The following is a 27195-nucleotide window of genomic DNA, read 5'->3' on the forward strand; positions in this document are numbered from 1 at the left end:
AATTGTCTTGAATGATTCGATTTAAAAAGTCTAATAGAAAATGTTTTGCTACTTCTGGGAGGTTAATAAGCATGGAGTATTTGATATGATCGTATCCTGGACAATTATCTTTACGATCATTTATAGCGAAAATTAGTTCATTGTAAGTGAAAGGTTTTAGTAGAAAATGATTTTTTTCAGATGGGGTTGAATCTATGTAGCTGGATTTTTGAGGGTTCGCAGTTGGTGGTGCAACTTTAATAAGAAAGTCATCCATCCATTTTTGATCGAAAGATTTTATTTTTGATATTGGTTTTCTGTAAATTTTTCTAGCTTGATTCCAAAGAGTTGTAGCTGGTGTATTTTTATTCAGGGAAGAGACCCATTCAATCCAATGTTTCTTTGCTATATTTTTTAATGTTTTTTTGGTTCTAGCCGAGATCTCCTGGTATTAAACGTAATTTTCAAAATTAGTGTTTTTTTTGTAATTTATTAAAGCCAATTTTCGTTGTTTGATAATATTGTCACAATCAATATTCCACCAAGGGGGTGGGTGCCGTTTACATTTATAAGGTTTATATTGGGGTATTGCTGCTTCTGCGGCCGTATTTATATTATTAATGAAGAAGGAGTACTGTTCAGTTAGATTATCCGAGTGACTGTTGTTCGTATCGTGCAAAATCTGAATCGTCGAGGTATATAATGCCCAATTGGCTTTTTTAATATTCCATTTATTTTTAGGAGATATTTCATTTTCATTAATTGCAAAAATTAATTCTATAGAAATGACATAGTGATTTGATCCTAGGGTATCAGAGATGACATTCCAAGATGTTTTGTTAACTAGTTCAGGTGAACAGAAGGTTACATCAATAGCTGAATCCCGTTGATCAGGACGTCTTAAAATCGTAGGTTCTCCATTGTTTAAAACAGTTAAATTTAAATCATCTGCGACATTTATTAGTTGTGATCCTGTGGTATCATTATTATGACAGCCCCATATAGAGTGGTGTGCATTAAAATCACCACCTATAATTAAAGGCCCATCAAACTGTTCAAAAATTTTTACCCAATCTTCATATATTGTTTGTATTTTTGGAGGTTTATAAATAGATACAAAATTTAAAGATAAAGTTCCATATTTAACTTGTACAGCACACACTAAAATATTTTCATTGTAATTTATATTGATCTTATGTTCCACAAATTGAAGAGATTTGTGTACTAAAATTGCCACACCAGCATAGCCATCGTTTCTGTCATTGCGTATTATATTGTAACCACTAAAACTATATTGTTGATTTTTTTTAAACCAAGTTTCGCTTATAAGAGCAATGTCGATATTTTTATCAAAAAGAAATTGTATCAGACTATTTTTGTTAGCTATAGCAGAACGTGCATTCCATTGCATTATATTTAAATTGCGTATTTTAGGATTAAATTTTATTGGTTTTTCAAAGTATCCTCCAATACTTGTTCTATACTACTTGTAATTACGTTAATATCAACAGGTTGTCTGTTGTTACTTGAAATTATTTTATTAATAAAGTCCATGATAAAAATTGATAAATTGCTAGCTATACTGCTTTTTTTGATTTCCAAACTAGAGTAGTTTGGTTTATTTGAATTTATTGTCAAAGGTTGTGAAGGTCCAAAGGTGAATGGAAATAATGGTTTTTGGACAGGTGATTGGATAGTGGGAGAGTTTGATTTTCTCTTTTTTTTGGTTGGCGGTCTATCCCTCGCATGAGTTTGTTGGGAAAAGGAATTATTTTGATTGCCATTGAAATTTGTAGAGATTTGATTACGATTTGGATGAGATAACGATATACGATCGTTGTTAGGAAGTTCTGGAAAATGTTTGTCATAATTTGTTAGCGGTGAAAAGGAATTGTGACTTATTAAACTGGATAAGGAATTTTCAAATATTTCTTTGGCTTCCTTAAATGAGGTTTTTTGCTCTATCATTATATTTTTAATTTTTTTTTGATTGTCATAAGAGGGACACTTTTTTGAGATAGATACGTGATCTCTGCTTTTACAGTGTATACAAAAAATCAAATTTTTATCACAATTGTGTTTATCATCTTTAATCTCACCGCAATTTATACATCTTTCTTGAGTACTGTTACATTGTTTAGATACATGCCCATATCTCAAACATTTGTAACACTGGGTTATTCTACCTACAAATTGTTCAACCGAGAAAAAAACTCGATTAAAAGCTACGCGATTTGGTAAAATATTCCCCTCAAAAGTAACGACAATAGATTTTTTAGGTACAAATTCGACTGTTTTGTCTTCTTTTTGGACTTTTCTATTTAACCTATATATGTTAGTAACGCGTGAGTCTGATTCGATATTTTCCATGAGATAGTTGATATCATAACGAGTATCAACGTCTCTTATTAACCCTTTAATTTCTAATAAATGGTTCGGTATAAATGCTCTTAAATTTTCTGATTTCAGTAGTGGATGTTTTACTAAATTATTTGACTCTAGAAGTGATTTTAATAACACTTTAATCCGGTTTCGGCCTATACTTTTAATTTCAAGAATGCTTTTAAGATTAAATTTTTTAAAAAGAATATGACCAACAGTCATTGGATGCAATCTACTTAAATTGTTATTGTCGGTACTTTCTATATATACCCAAATATTTTGCACGTTGTACTTATCTGAGAGGATATTGAATGTTTTCGGTTCCAACTGCTTCGCTGTTTTCTGGACATCACTATCCTCACTAGATTTATTATTAATATTATTAACACTTAACTCACTGTTATTCATGTCAGTATCTGTCGTCATAAAAGACGTCCCTTTATTTTTGTCCCCCATCGGGGACCGATATTATTTCGTATTAATTATCAGTTTACACTTTATAATTATTGTCTATACGTAAAAAGTTAAATCCAAACACCAAGTAATTAGGAACCGGCTCGGCCTTTAACGAAATTAACGACTGACTCGGTCAAAGGAACGATCGATACTGAAGAAGGATAGTTGGAAAGACAAAATGGGATAGATTAAGCAACGAGACTATTAGGAGAATGGCCAACCAGGAACCGATAATGAACAAAATAGCAAAGAGACAAATGAACTGGTATGGGCATCTGATGAGGATGCAATCCAATAGAATAACAAGAAAAATTTATGAAGCAAAAAACATCGGAAAAAGAAAAAGAGGCAGACCAAGAAAAAAATGGATACAGCAAGTAGTAGAGGCGGGAAAACTTAAACAAAAATCACTCGAAGAATTGAAAATAATGGCAGGAAACAGAAAAGAATGGAAGAGGTGGGTAAATGGAAATTAAAATAGCTAGCCCAAATCCGACACCCTGTTAGGGTAAAAGGAAGGGGGGAAAGAAAGAAAGTGTTTGATATTCCTATGGTGGCTCTTCTGCTGGTATGTTTTGTATACTTTCTTCTCTTAACTTGGTTCGCTGCCCTCTTAGCAGATGTTAATATTATTATTTATTATTATTATCTCTTATGTGTTGGTTTTTTTTTTCTGGGCGATCTTTCCGCGAACTTTCCACTGCGCTTCCTTAAACTGTATTTTGTGTTAGATTTTTTGAACTTAGAAATTTTTCGGCTTTCTTTTTTTTATCTTCTACGCCTTTTTTAGTATCTTTATCCTTAATCCTAGCTTCCCCTGCATATGAGTGTATATTTTCTTTTACTTCTACTTTTTTGCTGCATATTCATCATCATCCAGTCTTATGCGTCCAAAGTTAAACATAGACCTCCCTAATTTCGTTTAGTTCTGTGCCTCGAGCTTCCTGTAGCCAATTCCCAGCGATACTTTTGACGTCGTCTGTCCATGGTGTAGGTGATCTACCTCTGCTTCTTCTGTCAAAACGTGGGTAATTTTTTGGGTCTACCACTTGTCATTCATTCTGGTTACATGGACCACCCAGTTTCACTTCAGCCATGCTATGCGCTCTATCTGTTACCCCTATCCTTCTAATTTCTTTAGTTCTAACTCTCTCTTTTTCAAATAATTTGGCATATTCTTTTTGAAGATATCGGAAGAGTACCATATGCGGTCTATGCTAAAGGGATTCTTTGTTGCAGTTCAGCAGTTTGGTTGTTTATCGTAGTTTGAATTTCACGACCTAAGCATTTATTGTGTCTTTCCAGATTTATGTTCAAACCAACTTCATTACAGTAGGCATCTTACTCAGTAAGCATAATTTCAATTTTTTTTCCCTTTGGCTTCCCATTCCAATTTTTTAAAAGCATTTTCCAGAACTGCCGTAAAGAGTTTGGAAGATAACGTGTCTCGTTGCCTAGTTTCTTATTTGATTTTTCTAAATTTTGTATCATTGTGTAGTCTTACGGCCATGGATGCATTATTTTATATATTCTCGATCAGTCTGGATTACCAATAAAATCTATGCATAGTTTTGCTTTATAAATTTAAAATTATAATTTTTTTTCAAACATACACACATCTTAAATATTCTTTCAGAGATTACTTCCCACGAAGTTATATTTTTACGCCATTTTTGATATTATAATAGATACTCTCTTCTTTACGTCTCTTTAGGAACACTTGAGAAAAAATTGTCATATTGTCTTATGTTTGCTGAACCTTGTCCCTTCTCATGGTTTCTATTCTGACTAGTAGATTTATTTTCTTTTGTTTAACTTCTTAAATAAGCTAATTTGTCTTTTTGGGTATATCCTGTACGGTCTTATGTAACTGTATTCATTATCAGTTTCACCTACTTCACACAGACGAACAGATTGTTCGTCTTTGGTTTGTAATTTTGATCCAAGGCTAATTATTAGTTAAAAAAATTTTTTGAATAAAATCCTTTATAAAAAGGTATATAAAAAACCCAGTTGGGCTATGTTGAATTGACAAAACGTTTTCGGAATAAGTATTCCATCATCAGTGTCCTAAAATAGTATTTAACCACTTAATTAAAAAGAACATGAAATAATTTAAGTTTTGACTAAGGTTAATGTAAAATGTGGTTAATACTTACTAGTTAATACATGGATGTAGCCACTAAATATGTGGGTAAAAACCCTTTAAAAATTATTAAATGAAATTTAGTTTACATTATGTCTAATTTACAATTAAGATGGTAAAGTTACCGTTGGATTGGTAACATGGCGACATATGACTCTACATTAAGTTGCAAGTCCTGAGACGGTATGTCTACGAGGACTTTATCAAAGCAACTGATTGAAATGACAATCTTGGCAGGTTATGACGGAAGTTATGACAGAGCAGTCAGTGTAACTGTATATGTCTATTTAAGACAGAAGCCAACGTTGTTTAAAATTGTGAAAGTTGAAATAAAATAAAATTATAACAGTATCAACCATCAATGTTATTGTTATAAATTATGTATGTGAAATGAAATTGTGGTGAGAAAATTATGTGATTATAGTTTGGCAACCAACTATACAGTGTCAAGTGGTGTGATGAAAAGATTCTAATATAAGGCCCTTTATGTTTTAATAACATTTGTTACCTGGAAAATCGAAACTAGACACAGGTGGAAAGTTGGGTTCTTGAAAAAGTATAGAAAAAAATATATTTAATATGTGAGGATGTTATTCAATGAATGAAATAAAACTATTATGATATAAAGTTCATGTAAAAAATTGACTTATAACTCAATTATATTAGGCCCTGTATGTCAAAAAACAACATTTGGTACCTGGAAAATGTAAAACTTCTTGAGTTGCAAGTTTATGAATATAAATATCTGATTCGATGTTGACAAACTGAGTGATGTAGTTATATTTTGTGTGTTGACAAGTATATGAAATGGACAAAATTTGATGGTTGAAAGTGGTGTTGTAATATATTGGTCGTAAGGTACTCAACTTATAACTTGAGAAAAGGTCCTATCTGTTATAAAACAACACTAGGTACATAGGAAAATAAAAGATTAAGTTATAAGTTGGTAAATTGAATGAACTATTGGTCTATATTGACTATTATAGTAAAATGAAATTGTTGTAGGTGGCTCTGTTAAATTTGAGTAAAAAGAATGAAAATTAAGGTGTTTTTGAGAAAATTGTGATAAACGGATAGACTGCGGAAGGCTGAGGTTCCCAGAGAACCGAAGCCAAACCCTGAGGGAATTGTGTAGAGAAGTAAAATAAGAATTTAATAATATGGAATGGGTGGTGGATGAAGGATGATCTGATCTGAATTTGGAAGGGTCGAAATAGAAGCATGGAAAGTGTTGGTTATAGTGATTATTAAGACATGAAGTTTGGGTTGAAAAGAAAAGAGTGGGATAGATGGAAAGTAAGATGTATTGGAAGAAAGGTTTTTAGAGTGAACTAAGGAAGATGAGTATTATTTTAGAACTAATAATGAATATAGATTTTAATTGTAGAAGTAAATTGGGGATGTGGGTTAGGAGAATAGTTGGCGATGGAGAGGGAGAAAATCTTGATTGAATGAAACATAACGATTAACGCAATTTGGGCTTTTTTGTTTCTTTAAGAATTTCAAGATCTTCGTATAAATCTAATTTGAGGAAATTTTTTTGGGAGATATTGTGGATAAGTGAAACGTCTTCTGGGATATTGAGGGTGTGGTTGTGTTCTTTGAGATGTTGAGAGAAAATGGAAGTATTTTCTCTTTTTATGTGCTCTAGAGAGCGCGAAGAAAGAAATCTGCATGTTCTGCCTATGTAGGTGGCATTGCAATCTGAACATTTAAGTCTATATACTCCACTTCGGTTCATATAATTGATAGGATCTTTGGAATTCAAAATGTGTTGTCCCAAGTTGTTGGGTACTTTGAAAGAAACATGGGTGTTTTCAACCGAACGTTGGATGAGATTTCGAATATCTCCAGAAAGACTTTCATGATAGAAAGGGAGTGAAACATAGATGTGTTTGGTGGTAAGGTCTCTGGAGAACGCAGTGTCCCGCAGGGTCTTAAGGTGTTTATTGTGGATGAGTTTGTTGATGATGTTGTGATCATATCCGTTGTTGACTGCTATTTGTCTGAGTATATTTAGTTCTTTTTTGTAGTTTGAATCTGACAGTGGAATGCTTTCTAGGCGATGGATGTAACTATGAAAAGCTGCGTATTTATGTGACATGGGATGGTTGGATGAAAATGGAATTACGTGGTCAGTCTGTGTGGGTTTCCTATAGATACTGAAACCCACACAGACTGACCACGTAATTCCATTTTCATCCAACCATCCCATGTCACATAAATAAATACGTGAGATCCCTCACTTCTTTGTCCAGGTCTCCATAGCTAAACAGTGTAATTCCCAGGTATTTTATTGTCATAACTTGTTTAATACTGATGCCATCAATTTTTATTTTACATCTAGTTGGTTCTTTGTTGACTACTATTGTTTTAGTTATCTGAGATGAGATTGTCATATTAAATTTTTTTGCTCTTATGTTAAATCTGTGTACCAGTTTTTGCAGACTATCTTCATCTTGGGCTATCAATATTGCGTCGTCTGCGTAACAGAGTATTTTTATTTATTTGTTTCCCATTCTGTATCCTCTTCCTTTGTTAACGGTTTTGATGATTTCATCCAAGATCAAATTGAAGAGCATGAAGTTCAATGAATCTCCTTGTCTTATTCCGCTGCCTATTTCTAAAGGTTCTGTAAGTTGTCCATCTATTCTGACTTCCATTTTGTTGTTTTGGTAGATGTTTTCGATAGTTTTTGTAATATTTAGGGGAAATTCTAGGAAAAGATTTTTATGTAATTGTTAATTAGATATACATTTACAGAGTCGAGCTAAAGGAACGAAAGAACATGGCGAAATCTTCGCCTAAAAAATATATAATAATGGATTAGCAAAGAATTATTTCTATCACCAATCAAAGAAATTAAATGAGCTAATATAGTTACCAATATTTCTAGTGGATATGAAATTTTAAGACAATTTGTTCTTCGTTTTTGTTTAAGTGTAGCGATCAATATATTTAACGTGCAACTTTAGGCCGCATCTTAATAGCGGAAAACTCTATTAAATGAATAAAAATTAATTAACCGAAGTTTTCCTCTTGTTATATTTTACTAAATGTTGTATATTGATAGTACAATTTTTTGTAGCTTCAACATGTTTTAAATTCAACTTAAAAACGTATTAAAAAAGTTCCTCTAGAAAACAATGTTTAAATTTTCTAGGCTATTTTCCCGTCGATATTAAAAAACTATAAATAAGAAAAAGAGTTTAATTAGAATTTATAACCACAAGATAATAAATCGGTGTGTAATTCAGGAAAAATGGACGGTTATTAGGAGGGTAATAAGGATTAATGATAAAGTGAAACCGGTCTCCAGGGGAAATAAATTGCGAACTCGTTCTTTAAACCAAAAACTGGGTTCGATGAGAAATGGATATTTTATAAACTGATACTTTCCTTAATATATTAAATAGCGACCATTTATTTTGTGAATTTATTTATATTATAAATAAAATTTCATTATTTTGTATAATATTTAAGTAATAATTTGTGTTGATGTTTTATTTTTACACCGATACCATAGATTTATGCATATTTCTATGTTTTCTTCGTAGAAACACTGCCAGTAACAATACATGTTACCATTAATTATTATTTGAGCACCATGCAGTAGTAGCCAGCATTAGTAGTCAGATAAAACACAGAATAACTTAAAAAGTAAAATCATATCTTCCAATGTACACTACAACCTACTAAAGTATCGAAATTTGTCTTTATATTATTTTGCGTCCCTCATTATTTTAGGACAAACCAAGTAGCAAATTCAAATACAAATATATAGGGTAAAGTGGTGCAAAAATGAGACGATTTTTAAAACTTTTAATTTTTTGTAACCAAAAAGCATGATTTTAAGGCTTTGTCATATTGCCCTGTATAGAGAAAGCCATGTAGTATACCTCACGGTAAAATAAAATTTATAATGTTTTTAATAAAGAGCGTAATTTTTTAAAAACGGTGTCTTGTTTTTAACCACTATTTAGGCTAAATATAAGACAGTGAGAGGTTAAAAATAAGACACTGTATTTTCTGCGCTTTTAGTTATTTTATATGAGTGTGCAAATAATGAGCCACTGTGGAATAAAAACGATACACATGCAAAGGTTTTAAGAGATTACTAAATCAAATAACATAGTTAGGTTTTAAATTGTAAGAATATTCTTAGAGAAAACTCACATAAATAAATACAAAACTATGTTGCTATTAAACTAAAATGAAAACAATTTAAAAAAACAAGTTAAATAGACCATACCTAATTCAAAAACTAGATAAAAAAGATTTTTATTAGGATTTAAAGAACTAAAGTAAAAAACATATTATTGATCGACGTACTTTTGAAAGTCGATAGGAAACCAATATTGCTGAGAGATACGACAGGTCGTACTTTCTATTTCTGGCAGGGGCAGTTTCGTTTCTATGTCACTTTTCTCGATGAAGTACTTTTCCTCAATGGCTGAAAAAATAAATTTAAATCCTTTGCGCCTCAGATATTTTACTTCTACATCGCTCTTAAAAATTTTAAGAATTTGTGCCACGTAGTAAACTTGCGTCTTCTTAGTATTAAATTTAGTTAGGATAAAATTATTTTCTCTAAGTTCATATGCTTCCGTAATTTCAAGGTTTGTTTCTCCATTTTCTGAAGGCTCGTTGTTGTTCTGTTCTTTATAACCAAGTAACTTTGCAGGATCTAAGCGTTCTGCTGGATATCTGTTCTTATCGTATGGAAATATCCCAACCTTTTCAAAAGAAGATTTAATAATTTCGGCATATAAACCTTCAGTCCAAATACTACAAATCAAATCACTAAATTCGCTTCTAGATGGTTTTCTCTGATTAAGTATTTGCCAGTTAATTAAAGCTTTATTCCATTTCAATTTCAAGGGACCAAAGCAACATCTGTCAAACGGTTGCAATAAGTCAGTTGTATGAGCAGGGAGTTTCAATAAAATTATATTTTCTTGAACAGCCAATTCTATCGCCGATTTATCCAAATCGGTAACATCTCCATCCAGTATGATAAGAAGTGGGCGTTCATGAACCAGTGCACAAAACTTTTGGAACCACTCTTGAAAAATCTGACAAGTCATCTGTCATCTGACAAGACATCTCTTTTCAGATGCTGCGTAGCATGTATTCGGTAAATCGGCCTTACCTAAAAAACATATTTTTATTACTAACTATATTTTAACAAAAGGTTGCCATCTTACCTTTCCAACTGCTCCATAAATTTTGTCCTTGGAAAATTATTAGAAGAGACAACAAAGTACAACCTCCTGAAATGCAGGCCATTACGGTGGTATTTTTCTTTCCTAACCCCTCTATGTTCCGCGGAATTTCGGCTGTCTCATTTTTGTATTTTTGCACCACTTAACTATATTCCAGTTACGTTTTATATCATCATCATCATCATCATTTTGGCTTTACAACCCTGTGTGGGTCCTAGCCTCCCCAAGAATTTTTCTCCAGTCGTCCCTATCCATCGCCTTCCTCCGCCAAGCACGTATTTCCATATTTCTCATATCTTGGTCTATGTTATCTAGGAATCTTGTTCTGGGTCTTCCTCTTCTTCTTTGACCAATAGGTCTATCAAGGAGCGTTTTTCTAGCTGGGTCGGTTTGCTCCATCCGCATTACATGGCCTACCCACCTCAGACGTCCTATCTTTATGTGTTTTAAGATATCTGGTTTTATATTCCTTTTTGATATAACATATTTTTTTTATGTTATGTATATGTATCACAAACAAGAACACATATTTAACAGAAAAAGATTTATGGCAAAGTTACGGTAAGCAGTTCAGTAGATGTTCTGCAATGAGTCATAATATATTCTTTTGAGCAGTAAAAACAATGTTTCAGAAGATATTTTTTATAACTTTTGCGAAACTATTACAGCTTGACTGTTTAATACTTTTTGGTAAAATATTATAATAGTTAGAATTAAGGCAATTTTTATCTGAAAGTATGTAATCTACAGCGCATGTAGTGCATTTGTGGAATTGCCCCATATGATTAATATATAGCTTAGGTATGAATGAAATAAAGAAAAATATGTCATTTTTAATGTTTCAAAGTTGACAACCCTTGCTAGTTGGCGAATAACAAATAATAAACTTGACAGCTTTTTCTTTATTTGTGAGATATGAGCCGACCACTTTATCGATTATCTATGGTTATTCCCAATAGTTTAACAGTCTCTTTTTTATCTAGATCTTTGTATAAATTACTTGCAGATATAACCAAATTTTGCGTTTTATTAGAGTTAAGTTTTAGTTTGTTTGTAGCAAACCATGTGCAGGATTTAGTAGAAACTTTCTCATAAGACATTTTTAAATCATCATTTTTTCCTGATATAACGTACCTATGTCGTATCTTCTGTGAAACTCGGTCAAAAACCATCGACAAGTCACAAAGAGAAATTGCTATGCGATTGCCGCGTTCAAGCCCCTCAATTAGGGATGGGAAAAACCTACCGGTTTTAACCGAAAACCGGTTTTTTTACTTCGCAATAACCGGTTTTATCGGTTGTTTTTTTGTCCCGGTTATAACCGGTTTTTTATTTTTAAAGTAAAAACCGGTTATTAGGTTTTTACGGTGATTATGATTAGGTTAGGTATTTTTTTGGATCCCAATCATAATTATTATTTTCAAGTAATTATTCCAAACAAAACCATAATTCAAATTTTATTTTATTTTATAAATACAGAAGCAAACTGAAAGTGCAAACTCTCATCAGCCAGAAACAATTAGGTTTTATTATAATATTTCGTTGAAAAGGTATTTGTAATCATAATATTTACATAAGAAGTGATCTTTTACATCATATATTTTTCACACTTGACTCTTGACATTGAAAGTGGGTGAATGGTTGTTTCTAGTTGTTTCTGATTACCAAAAATAATGTTCTGACTATAAATATCGAATTACCGATTACGAATACGAATCTCCAAGGATTTCCCTACGTTTTCAAAACGATACACACATACAGGAAGTATTAAATGAGTTAAAATGTACCTATTATACAAATATACAAACGTGTTAAAAGTAATACATGATAATTTTTTTTTGATGGTAGTAAAAATAAAAGATGAATTGCATTATTCAATTTATTTTTAAGTAAAATATTTATGTTGATATTAGTTTTTTTTTTTAAATCCCATTTGAAAGAGTCTGGGAAATTTTTTATAAGTTGAAATGGTTGGGGTGGGGAATTTTTTGGGTTTGGGAGGAGAGGTAAATTGGTGGGTATTTTAGAGGATTATATTTTTAAATAGTAAATTAAATTTGCATCATTAATTGAATACAATAATTGCATATTATATTTTACTCTCATTATATTCATTGACAATAGAACCTGAATTATTTTAGCGCTCTCTGTTGAGCAGTAGGTAGTATAATAATTTTGGTTTACTGCTCTCTGCATCTGACTACAACCAGATGGAATTCTGTCTACCATATGCTTAAAAGATTTACACTAATGTTCCCATATATAGCTGCAAAATTGGCAGATCCCTCAACTAAAAAAGCACCAAGGATGATTTCTGATTCAGATATAAAACTAATCACTGAAATTGTAAGCATTTTATCGCCTTTCGATAAGGCCACAAAGGAGATCTCGGGTTCCCAGGACATTACTGCTAGCCTTGTTATCCCCCTTGTGTCTATTATCGAATGATTTTTAAGAAACCTCAAGCGAAACCTTAGTACAGCTCAAAAGTTATACCAAAAGCTTATAACTAGCCTTCAAGAGAGGGGCACTAGGCTTTTACGAAATCCCCTGCTTTGCCATGCTACAATCACGGACCCGAGGTTCAAAAAACTATATCTGAATCCGTATATAGCGGAGACAGTCACATCCAATTTAGGCTCGGAAGTTAGGACGTAACTTACCGAAATCGAAAAACTTTATCCTTCCTGCTCCTTCCAGAATGAAGAAGCCAAAGTGAGTTTAAAATCAAACCCTATTTGGTCTTCACGCGATCTGGAGTTGGTGAACAGTGGTTTCAGTTCAAGTTCTCAGGACACACAGATTCAAAGTTCTTTTTCAAATGAACTGACTCTATATCTGCAGCGGCCTTTGCTGCAAAGTGATCCGTTTTCATTCTGGGATCAGAACAGAACCTGTATGCCAGGCTTGGCTTTTATAGCTAAAAAAATACATGTCGTTGGTCGGAAGTTCGGTGGCATCAGAGAGACTTGTGTCATCATTGAATGATATTGTGTCAGATGAGAGAAGCCGCTTAACCGACCAACATATTATATGAACGAGTTTTTCTTAATAGGCTTCATGAAAAATACTGGCCAACATAATGCTAAATCCATTTCATATAATATAACCTATTTGTAACCTTCTAACCTATACTTTTTTACTTAAAATATTACTTCATATTATTTTATTGTATATTATTGCAATATGTATATATTAATCTTACGCCATATTATATTTAATAATAATCATAATAATCATAATCATAATTAATAATAAAATAATAAATAAATATAATAATTAATAAAATAAAATAATTTTATTAAAAATTGTGTTTTATTTATATTGATATTGATGTTCTTTCGATAGTTCTAATTTTGATCATATTGATATCGAGTCTAATGAAGTATCCCAAACTAAAGTGCATTGTAAATGTAACTTTGTAACTATTGGATTAAAAAAACCGAAAACCGGTTTTTGGAAAAACCGGTTTTTTTTGGCCGGTTATAACCGCCAGGTTAAACCGTAAGCAAAAAAAACCGGTATAACCGAAAACCGGTGTTTTGTCAAAAACCGCCATCCCTACCCTCAATCACCTCGCACACAACATTCAATACCGCGTTCGTAGTAGAACGAGCACTTCTAAATTCATATTGTGAATTGCTAAAGTAATTATTTGACTCAAAGTAGAAATAAAATTGTTGTTTGATAACCCTTTCAATAAAAAATTATTTAAAAATCCTTTATAAAAGGTATATAATTAATTGTATACCTTCTATATAAGATTTTTAAATAAATTTTTTGTGATACATCGTTTACAGCCAGCAACAGGAATTTAGTTTCGTTGTGGACTTTTCAATCACTTGCCCAAAAAGGGGAACAATGCTTTTGGGTCTGTAATGTTCAGTTTTTGAGGAATCACCTTTTTTATATGATTCTGATATAGTATTTTTGAGTATTTTAGTACGTTTGGAAATACCCCAGTTGGTAAAATTAAATTAATAAGATGAGTGAAAGGTGCTAAAACTATTTGGCAAGTTTCTTTTAAAATTTTGCTATTAATTTCGTGAACGTACCTACAATTAGAATTACTAAGAGACTTCATAATTTGAAATATCTCTTCTTCCACAACGGGACGAAAAAAAAAACGCTCGGAAAAGGATAATTTCTATAATTGAAAAGACATCGACATTAATAGTGGAAAGAGATGTAATTATATTCTCTGCAATTATAGTAAAAAATTGATTTATTTCGTCTGGAGGTAGATCAGGTTGTACCGTACTGGATCTTGAGTTGTTTCTTTCGAAATTTACTATTTTACAGCAGTCTCTAAACGGGTCTTAAACCATTGCACGGGTGTTTTTTTCAGAAGTTTGTCGTACTTTTTTTAGTAAAAAATGCTTTGATATTAAGTTGTTATAAGTTTTGGTAAGAAAGACTGTCAATAAATAAGGATCATTTGCCATAATGTCGATGCAACTACTTTACTGAGATGTGATTCTAGTATAATCGTTTATAGTTACTTCTAGACCAAAATATGTTTATATTAAAATTATCAAATGATCAGTTTGTCTGTTTTACCAAGCGAGGACGTTATGACATTCTTAAAATTCACCAAAAACAAGTCAAAGTCACCTTTACCTGATCTGTATACAGTAAAAATATTGGTTTTTATTGAAGGTATATAAATGGCACAAAACTCTGAACTTTCCTCTATATTATATTCATTTAGATTAACACATATGATTTTCTTTTACATAAATTGCAACTTCACCTTGTTTCTTTTTTACTCTACAAAAGAAATTAGCTAATGAAAAGCCGGAGATGATAATTAATTTTTAATTTTTTTCACTTTACCAGTGCTCAGAAAAACATAAATGACGTCATATAAATTTTGATCCGCAAGAAAAGCATTGCTTATATCGACTTTATTTGAAAAACACTGCAAATTAACATGAAACATGCTTAACGTAACTTGTTGAGTTAGTTTATTTTCTTAAAAGTTTCTAGAAGCTTTTAGGTTTCTTCCTCCGTCTTCTTTATATGCTGAAAATTTCTTTTAAAGTTAAATCCCCTCACTGCAGCTTCTTTTGATCAAAGAATTAGGTTTGTAGACTTCGTCAATTTAATTGAAAAATGTGGAGTATTTATCAGTTCTATGCCATTCCGCGCAGTTAAAAGTATCGGGTACCCTCTCACCCAAGAATTTTAGAAGATCATTCATCGGCTTTAATATCAACATCTATGCGGAATACGTGTGTCCTGTTTTTAGATGGTTTTTATTTTCTTTTTGTTTTTCATTCTTGTATGAATGAGGTCGACTTGGGTTTTTGTTTAATGACAATTTAATGGGTTCTTCACTGGTAGAATCTGAGTTGTTTGGGCCTGCTTTATTTAGTTTTTTGCTCGATGATGTAACTATCTTCTTCTTCTTTGAGTGCCATATCCCTACGGAACGTCGGCGACTACCATGCTTATAATATTTTTATACTGATCTCGGTCTTGCGCTACGTGTAGCAATTGGTCCGCTGTCAAACCTGTCCACTGCCGCAAATTCCTCAACCAAGAGAGTTTCTTCCGTCCTATCCATTTCTTTCCTTTGATTTTACTGTTGAGAATTAGCCGAAGGAACTCATATCTTGGTCCTCTGATTATATGTCCAAGATATTCTAGTTTACGCCTCTAAATAATATTTAATAGAGTTCGTTGATGTCCCATTCTTCGAAGAACTTCTTCGTTTCTGGTTCTGCTAGTCCATGGAATTTTTAGTATCCTTCGATACAACCACATCTCAAACACCTCGATTTTATTCATGATATCGGCGTTTAAAGTCCAAGTTTCACATCCATACAAAAGTACAAACCACACGTAACATCTTGTAAACTTTTCACGGATTTCCAAATTTAATAAGTTATTGGATAATAGAGGCTTGAATTTTTGAAATGAGTTTCTTGCCTGTTCAATTCTACATCGAATTTCGAAGGATGGATCTAGATTTTGGGTAATCCAACATCCAAGGTATTTGAATCTCTGAACTCTCTGCAGCGGTTGTTGGTTTAATATCAGTTGGGTTGCGCCGATATCCACTTTACTGGACACCATGTATTTAGTTTTATCGATATTTATCGACAGTCCCCAATTTGTGCATTCCATGTCAACTCTATTGATTAGCTCCTGCAGATCGTCGATGTTTTTAGCTAGAATCACAGTATCGTCGGCGTACCGTATATTGTTAATTATTTCTCCTCCTATGATAATTCCTTTTTGATCTTTTAAAGCTTCCCTAAATAGATTCTCAGAATACACGTTAAAGAGGGTGGGAGATAGTATACAGCCTTGTCTTACGCCTCGTTCAATACTGATTGGCTTTGATTCTCTGTTGTTGGTAATAATAATGGCTGTTTGGTTCCAGTAAAGTTTGGCAATAAGTTTGATGTCTTTCTCATCTAGTTGGATGCTCTGCAAGGCGGTAATTAGTCTGGTATGCTGAACGCGATCAAATGCCTTTTCAAAATCAATGAAGCACATATATACTGGTTTTCTTACCTCCCAACATCGTTGAAGGAGTGTTTGCATAGAAAATAGTGCTTCTCTAGTTCCAAGGCATCTCCGGAACCCGAACTGCTCATGACTAATTATTTCTTCGCACTTGTTGTTAATTCGATTTAGGAGAATATGCAACAGTACTTTAACGGCATGGCTCATTAAACTAACGAGTCTACAGTCGCTACATTTCTTAACGTTTGGTTTCTTAGGTAGAGGAATAAAGATCGATTTTAACCAGTTCGATGGAATTTCACTGGTATCATATATTTGATTGAAAAGTACAGTGAGTTCTTTTATATTGTCATTTGAGAGTAATTTTAGCCATTCGCTGTATATTTGATCTGGTCCACTGGCTTTGTTGTTGTTGGCTTGGTGTATGGCTTTTTCCACTTTAGCTTTTAAGATTGATGGTCCTGTATTTGCACTTAAGTTAGGTAGTGATCCTCGATCATCCTTAAATAATGCTTTAATGTAGTTTTCCCATTCCTCCATTACTTCGTTTTCTAGGGATAGTGCATGACCTTCATTATTCGTTAATGTTATGGGTGTATTTCTTTTGTGTACTGTAACTTCTTTTATTTTCTTATGTGTGTTAAATTCGTCATGTTTTCGTTGCAATTCTTCTAGTTCCTCACATTTTGCTTGCATCCATAACTCTTTGGCTTCCCTGATTTTTCTTCGAATCAGATTATGCTTTCGTTTATACTCTGAGTTATTTCTATTTTTAAGCTGTCTTCTTTCGTCCAACATTTCGATTATTTCATCTGTCATCCATGCTTGCTTTTTATAATGGGTGACAGTTCCACTTTGCGTTGCTGTATCGATGATACCATTTTTTATGTTATCCCATCTTTCTTCGACTTTTGGTACATGTAAGTATGGATATGGCTAAATTGTTATTGTATTTATCTTTTAATAAAGACATTAAATCTTGTTCCTCTTCTGTACGTTTTTTTTTAAATGGAATGATGCTTACTTTCCTCCTAAAAGTTATGTTGTTATGTGACATTAAATGCTTTAGTATCTTTTTGCACTGTTTGTGTTAATCTATTACCGTACTCTGATAACTGAGGATTAGAACCGGACAGTGGTATTGTTAAAACTGCGACTTGACTATCGGACGCCATCTTGAAAAAACGATAGTATATCATCTCTTTTCCAAAAAAGTGTTATTTAAATATGTATTACCATGACTTTTTAATCTATTTCTTCCAGTACTGTTAGAAAATTCATCGAAACGCTATCCAAATACTTTCAAAACAAAACTAAGTCTGAACTCTCCATTTCGTACCCCACAAACCAGTCACCACCTATCCCTATACAAATCAATTCAATAATCCTTGCCTTCACAGAAGAAGAGCTAAACCTGGCAATCTTGTCAATAAAAAACTCATCTGCAGGTCCTAATGACATCCCGTCTATTTTTCTCAAACATCTACAGAGAGCAACCCTCAAAAGCTGCTTGCGTTCTACACTAAGATATGCTTTAGCCAAAGCTTTCTGAGTCTTTGGCGGCAGTCGCTTACCATACCCATCAGAAAAAATGACTTCTAAGGATCCCAATATATACATGCTAATCTGTGCAAACTACTAGAAAATATGATAAATTAACGTTTGCTTTGGTTTCTTAAAGAACACATGGCCGACATACCGAAGAATACCTTTCGGTGATAAAAATTTTTCGGTTAATTTTTTATCTTTTTATCTTTTGATCTTTTCGTTAAGGTAAAATGCTAACCTTGCAACAAACGATTGATTTAATTTCGATCTATAACTTTGCTAGCAAAATAAAAATTCGCATAGAAAAATAAATGCACAACACAAGCGATAAAAATTTTCGTGGTAGTAAGATCTCCAATTAGTAATGTTAGTTTGGTTTTCTTTCTTTCCATAGCACGTGTTATCTGTTCGTTGAAAATTTTAATGTCTTTATCGCTATATGTGCTTCTTGGTTCGTATATCCATATGATTTTAAAATATGATATTTTTAATTTAAGCATAATATACGCTAGTACATCTAATGTGCCCTTAATAGACGATATATATTAAAGAATCTCTTAATTATTACAAAGCTTACTCCGTTACTGATATTCTCTTCATTGCCTTTATAGTAAAACGTATTTGTCTCGAATTTAAACTGAATACAGTCCTTTCCTTTCCTTATTATCAATGATAGACCTATAACTCATACCCACTACCCTTTTCATTATCGTTGCTGCTTGGTCGGTGACTGAATATTTAATATATTTTTTAGTTAACCTTTATAAAAGTTACCCACTATCCGACACTTATGACCTAGCTACTGAACTCAGCTTCAGCACTGGGCTTGTGCATATAATGCCAGTTATAAAAGTAATCATTAAATACTATGATCATTATCCGTACTATTTCCTTGGGTAAATAGTTTATATGAAACTGCATAAACAGCGATGACCACTATACAAATCAACGTAATTGGCCAAGTAATATTAACAACCCTACCAAAGTTATCATCCTAAAATTCCCTGTAAATTATCTGGCCCTAATGATTCAAACTAAACACGCTGATGGATTATATAAAGGATCAAAACTTCTGCGTTAACTAAACAGATAAGTTAGCGATTTAAAGCAAAGTTTGTAGATGATGCCACCGTAATACATGTATAACACGCAGATTTTCAAACTTTGTTATTATTTAATTATGTAGCTTTAAAGTTATAATTACATTATGGGATTGCATGTGCAAGAAATTGTAGTTGTTATGTGTTATGAAAGTTTTGAAACCTTGCAAAATGAAAATTATTATGGATAAATAACTGCTGATTGCTGTATATATAACGTAATGCACATGTGATAAACAGTATACAGGGTGTCCCAAATTGGTATGTTTTTCAGGGTATACCGAAAACTAGAGGAGATAGAAAAAATAGCTCTTCACAGTAGCAAGATACAAAGCGATTATTGAAAAATATCGAGAACGACAGGGTTAAATATCTTCTTTATTAAGAATAATTTTTAAAAATTTTACAAGAACTTTTGATAGAAATACAGTATTGCCCAAAATAAACAGTACTGAAACTAAAAGCATGAAATATATTCAAATAAACTAGTATAGACCTGTCAATTAATCCTTAAACAATTAATTATTAAGGCCTAATTGTTAACAATAGTGTTAAGTACAGAGGAGAAAGTGTTTCTTGTGGAGCATTATTTTCGCTCATACGGAATCGGCCGACGTCATAATGCAAGTTTGCAATACGTGTGAGATCAATTCACACAACGGTTTAATAAACGATCTCCAAGTAATGCTGTAATTTTGAAGGTTCTTGAAAAGTTTAGAAATACGGGTAAAATATTGTGCCATTAAAAGAAAACTCAGTGCGTCCCAGGACAGTTAACAACAATAACCATAAACGTGTTTTTAAGCGAATCTTGGAAAATCCGAAAGCCAGCCAGACAAGAACAGCGTGGCATCTTGACTTTAACCCTGCTGTCCTGTTCGGGTCTATTTGACCCAAAAAAAAAATTATTTCTTATTTTACAAATTATTACGCGGCGTAACGTTTTGGTATTCCGTGACTTTATTACCTAATCTGAGGTCTTTCAATTGCATATGAGATAAAACTTCAACTTCCTGATTTTTTTGATAAAAATTAAATTGTTACCTATGATACGTTCGGGTCAATATGACCCACGTATTTAAACCGTTAAAAATTTCCTTTGTACGTATGTTTAGTTGGCAGTGTTTTATATTTTCTAACAGTGTTTGTCAGTCATGTAAGTTTATAAATAAAAACAAGTTTCTGCAAGCTAGAACTTGTAAAAAATTTGAAGTGTAGCTGGACGATGTCAGGTAGAAGGGCACGTCATGTAGAAGGAAGTGGGGGTGATAGACAAGTGATAGGACACTGATGATATGTCAAACGCATTCATGCCATTCATATACATTTCAGTCTATTTTTGCATGTTGATAATGTCGCATCGAAGAACGCTAACCGAAAATGAGCTGCGCGAGCTCGCGAACGTGTCAGACAGTGATGAATACATATCAGAAACAGAAAACCATACAAGTAGTGAGAGTGAAGAAGAAAGTAGTGATGATTCTGTTATTCCATTCTACGTACCACATCCTGTAGAACCTTCTGTAACAGTTCCTTCGAAAGATGGTAATATTCAGTGGTCGCTTGATCCTCCTTATCAACGCGGTCGTTTTTCTACGGCCAATATTATAAATAATGCTCCAGGAGTTACAAGGTACGCATGTGCACGAATTTTCGATATCAAAAATTCATTTGACGTGCTCTTTTCTGACATAGTTGTAAACCAAATTATTAATATGACAAACATGGAAGGTCAGCGTGTTTTTGGAACCAACTGGAAAGCTTGGATAAAATTGGTTTTCAAGCATACATTGGTCTTTTATTGTTAGCTGGAGTTTTTAAGTCCCATGGTGAATCAACTAAAAGTTTGTGGAATGAAGAAACCGGTCGTACTATATTTCGAGCAACAATGTCCCTTGAAGTGTTTACAAAAATTTCGCAAGTGATACGTTTTGATAACAAGACTACTAGACAGGATAGGAGACGATTAGATAAACTTGCTGCAATACGTGAAATTTGGGGAAAATGGGTGGAAAATCTACCAAAATTTTTTAACTCTGATGAAAATGTTACTATCGACGAGCAATTAGTAGCCTTTAGTGGTCGCTGTCCCTTCAAACAGTACATTCCAAGCAAGCCAGCGAAATATGACATAAAAATTTGGGCTTTATGTGACACCAAAAGTTCTTATGCTCTAAAATTGCAGATCTATACAGGAAAAGAAGCAGGTGCCGCGCCAGAACGAAATCAGGGAATGCGTGTGGTGTGCGACTTGACTAATGATTTAAAAGGCCACAATATTACTTGCGATAACTTTTTTACATCGTACATGTTAGGCCAACTTCTTCTAAAAAGAAAAAATACAATGCTGGGAACTATAAGAAAAAATAAACCAGAGCTTCCAGCACAAATTGCGAATAAAGAAGTTCATAGTTCGTATTTTTACTTCACGCAAGATACCACTGTTGTTAACTATATTCCTAAAAAGAATAAAAATGTTGTTCTTATGAGTACTTTGCATCATGAAAAGGCTATTAGTGACAGAAATGACAAAAAGCCCCAAATTATTTTAGATTATAATTCCAGTAAGGGAGCAGTGGATACTCTAGATCAGCATATTGGTACATATACATGTAAGAGAAAGACAAATCGCTGGCCCATGATTGTTTTTTATAATACGCTGGACATTTCTTCCTACAACGCGTTCGTTTTATGGACATCAACAAATCCCCAATGGAACACCATTAAACTTACAAAACGGCGAATTTTTCTTAAGGAATTGGGAAAAACACTGGTGAAACCACTTATCCTTTCCAGGAAAAATTTACCAAGAACCAAAGACTCACAAGAACTGGTAAAAAGGACACTAGCAGAAGTGAGTTGAGAAGATGGAAATTCTAGTTCGTGTGAACCGTCTATGAACAATCCAACTCCACCTGCTAAACGATCACGCTGTAAATTTTGTTCTAAAAAGGATAATAAGACTAATATTTAATGTTGTATATGTCATAAACATATTTGTAAAACCCATTCTTTTTATTACTGTCCCAGTTGTAAACTGAATTAAATTTTGTAGATATTTGTTATTAGGCTTTTCTGGTTAATGAAAAAAAAATACCTTTTGTTTTTGTCAATAAGGTTTAATTTACATTAACAACATCATTTTTGTTTAATTAACCATAATTTTTTGTTAGTAAAGTTTTGTTTAGCACTATTAGCTTATTTTATTTCGATTAAGGAGCGTAAGCCATAGTTGGGTCATATTGACCCGAACAGTACATTTGTGTAGTTGAATCGAACGGGACAGCAGGGTTAAACGAACTTCCTTACAAAGAATCCTAAAGGAGCTGGAGGCATTTTCGTATGTAAATATTGTGCCAGAATTCTTGCATTATGAAAATCCTGAATTTTTGAAAAATGTATGGTTTTCAGACGAAGCATATTTTCATTTGTCAGGCCATGTAAATCGTCGCCCAAATCGATTTCTGGGCTTTGCCAGACCAGATGAAGTTCAAGAAGTTCCTTTACATAGTACCAAAGTGAGTGTCTGGTTTGCAGTTTCGGGACACGGAATCATTGGTCCATACTTTATTGAAGAAAACGGTAGGCAAGTCACACTTAATCAACAGAGGTACATACAAATTTTAACACGCTTTATCCCTGATCTACGTCAATTTTATCGTGCACGTAATTTGGCATTTCGAGACCAATTTTTCCAGCAGGATGGAGCAACTTGCCATACTGCTGTCGCAGTTCGTCAATTTCTTTAGGGCATTTTCTAAACAAATTTATTTTACGATTTACTGACTTCCCCTATCCTGCACATTCTCCAGACTTAACATCTCCAAAACTGCCGTTTTGTAGTATTGTTTCCATATTTTATAAATAAAATTGTCACCAAATAGAATACACGATATTTTATTACATTTTTTGTTTTTATTTATAATTTTATATCCGATATAATATTGTCTTCTATTATTGTTTTGAAGTTATTTTCATGTGACTTCTCTCCATTGATTTTAATACAATTTACTAGTTTTATTGGGAATAAGCCACAATTTTACTTTAAATAAAGTTTATTTTGACGTCTAGATTTGGTAGAGTAGGTTATATTAAAAGGTAATAGTGAAGGTAATATTTAGCGATAAAGCTCGCATATCCCGTGTAGGAATATTTAACTAACACAATGAACGATATTGGAATGACTTAAATTCTCACTTAGTTCAGGGGATCAGGAAGAAACTAATTTTAACCATAGATAGATAGATAGATAGATAGAACGTTTATTGACCACTTTACATAAAGTTTGAAGTCCGTATAAAAAATACAATAAAAGATATAATAATGTAAACTTAAAATTAACTTAACCATATTGGCTAAAGTAATATACATATGTAAGTATTAGCAGAAGAATTAAAATTAAAAATTTAAGATAAAACTAAACTGTCACATAAAAAATCTTTGAAATATGGAAGTAACAAAAATGTGCAAATAATTAAGAATATTCCCGAATCGATGACTAAATAAACTAATACATAAAACTTAGTACATTTTAATAGCAATAATACAATACATAGTGTTTTGTTAAGCATAATAAATTAATTTATCTTGTATGTGATGATAAACTAACTACTGCCGGATATAGGTATCTTAAAAACGAATCGAAACAACATTTTTAATGAGAAATACATATCTGGCCGAGAAGAATATATTTTTGTTTTAAGAAGATGGAGCACCTGCCCATAATGCCAAATTCGTTGGAAATTATTTAAATAAAACATTTGATAATCAGTGGATCGGTGTAACTTATGGGTCTTGTTCTAAATCCTTCTTATTTTTTTATTTAACGATTTAAAAAAAAACAGTGTTTATAAAACTGGTTTTTACTAAGGAAGAGTAATTCCAAAGTATTTATCAAACATTTATAAAAATAAAGCCAATGTATATACTGAATGGAGTAAGATCTGAATGAAAAAGTTGTCAATTATTATTATAACAAAACGGGGGCATTACGAATATTTACTATAATTTTTAAATTTTTGTAAAATAAATTCCAGTTTTTCCTTTGCGTGTTATTTTCGTTTTTATGTTTATTATATGGTAAATATTTTCGTAAAATTAATTCTCATTGCTAAGTAGTTTTTTGTTGCTGATAGATGTGTTATTTTTATTTTTTAAGTTGATTGATCTTATTTCTGATAAATTAAACTGTGAAGGATTATTAACCTCATAATAAAATACTAGAATGTGTTACTGAGTGTTTTTGTTTCTAAGTGTCTATAACGTGATGGCAAATAAAGAATTTAGTTGCAGAGCAGCTCCAATGACTGAAAATAAATATATAATATGTCATATCCAGTGAAAGAGAATTGAAAATGCAAACAAAAAATTTCAAAATATTTAGGGTATCCCTTATAAAAAAACATAAAGTGGTATTATATTTTCTTAGGTAGATCCTCTAAAACAAGCTAAACGCTTCCATAATATATCGATCAAAAGTTTTAATAAAGTTTTTTAAAATTTTTCTTAATAAAGAAGATATTTAACCCTGTCGTTTCCGTCATTTTTTAATAATCGCCCTGTATCTCGCTGATGTGAGGAGCGTTTGATGATTTGATTAGGAAATCGTTACTTTAACGAAAAAATAAGTCATGACATCTTAAATACTTTTTTTTCTATCTCCTCTAGTTTTTGGTATACCCTGTTTAACATATCAATTTGAGACACCCTGTACATGGCATGTGATCTTCATTAGTGCTACAGCCCTATAAAAGACCCTCGACCTTCCCCAATCTATTATGCCAGTCAGTTCTATCCATTGCCAACTGTTGCCAGTTTGCTGCGCCTATTTTTCTGCCATCCTCATCTACACCATCCCTCCATCTGAGTTTTGGCCTACCCCTACGTCTACTTCCCACAGGTTGTGACATAAGGATTCTTCTAGGAGGGTTGTTCTGCTGTTATCTTGCCAGATATCTTGCCCATCTTAGTCTTACTATTTTTATAAGATCCACAAGGAATCTACGTTCCTGTATTTGGCTGTATACCATATATTAAAAAATTTATTTAAAATTCCTTTGTAAAAGGTATATATTTTTAAAAACCCAAATGGGCTGTTATAGACAAAACGTTTTCGGAATCCATTATTCCATCATCAGTGTCTAGGTGCACATGAATGTAGCCACTAAATACATGGGTAAAAACCCGTTAACAAAAATTTAGTTACATTTGTTTTACATTATATTATATAAATTGCTAGGATGCTAAAGTTACCGTTGGATTAGGTAACATGGCGACATATGACTCCACGTTGAAGTTGCAAGTCCTGAGACGGTGTGTCTACGAGGACTTAATGGAAGCAACTCAGTTGCTTCCATTTGTTACATCCAAATGTAACTAAATTTTTGTTAACGGGTTTTTACCCATGTATTTAGTGGCTACATTCATGTGCACCTAGACACTGATGATGGAATAATGGATTCCGAAAACGTTTTGTCTATAACAGCCCATTTGGGTTTTTAAAAATATATACCTTTTACAAAGGAATTTTAAATAAATTTTTATAAGAGATACACACGGTATGTGATATACAGGAAAATTAGGTTTTACAATCGAATGAGGAAATTTTTAATTTTTTATGTCTGAATTGGATCATATCCATTTTGTTGCTTTCTGTATATACGATGACCTCTATATAACAAATCAGGCCACCATAAAGGGAGTAGAATGTCTTTGTTTAATCTAGAGCCCGCTATTCGTCACAACATTGTATCAATCAAGGCTCTATTGTATGCAACGTTGTATCAACAACCGTTTATTCTTCGAGGGTCCTTAGGTTTCGTAAACGAAATATTGGCTAAATATACGAGGAAAAATCAAACTAACGAAAGTTTAATATTTAAAGTTGTCATTTTCTATCAAATATAATACCATATTTGCGTTATAATATTTAAATGGTATTGTGAGTTTAACCGGTTAAAACAAGTTTCAGAGTAAAAAATGTAAAAGTAAAATTTACGAATCTTCGTTCTGGGAGTTTCAGTCAATATCATCGGCATATTGGTCAGTCAATATCATCGGCAAAAGTCGCCACTGTGCATTATCTGGAATAGGTATGTCAGCAATAAATATTATATACAGGAAGGGACCGGGGACACTTTCTTGAGGAACTCTGGATTGAATTGAGTGATAAGTTGAGAAATCATTATTGATTTTTAGTAGGAACAAATGTTTGTTAATATATGACTTCAGGATAAGGTACATAATGCTAGGCAGTCAAGATTTTAATTTATAAAGCAAATCATTTTGCCAGACTTTATTAAAAGCCTGCTGAATATCGAGAAATACTGAGGCACACATAATCTTTTCTTTCAAACTTTTCGCTTATATCGCTTAGATTCTTAATGTCACTCTTAACATTAATGGAAAAATCGTTAAGGAAAATATATATATATACAATTCTCCACCGTGAGAACAATAAATCTAAAAGAGAGTTCATTTAGAGGTCTTATATTTTCCTTAACGATTTTTCCATTAATGTTAAGAGTGACATTAAGAATCTAAGCGATATATACCACTTCTTACTTAAATCATATACCAAGAACAATACAACATCACAGATAGCTAACTTGACTGATATATCCATTAAGAACTAACCTACCTTTATAATTAATTTTCATTAACTAAAAAAGATAACATTCCCTTGCTTTTCTTAGATACATCTCAATAAGATATAATAATACATGAACAATAGAATATAATTAAAAAAGAAAATCAAAATAATATTCCCCTATACTGGGATTTAATTTCATTCGTTTTTTACCAATGAACCTTAACGACATAAAGATTCATAAGAACTACTTGAATTTGTCAGCGCATGCGTTCTGGCTAAAACAGAACCTCA

The sequence above is a fragment of the Diabrotica undecimpunctata genome, chromosome 3, assembly GCF_040954645.1.
Source record: "Diabrotica undecimpunctata isolate CICGRU chromosome 3, icDiaUnde3, whole genome shotgun sequence".
Lineage (NCBI taxonomy): Eukaryota > Metazoa > Arthropoda > Insecta > Coleoptera > Chrysomelidae > Diabrotica > Diabrotica undecimpunctata.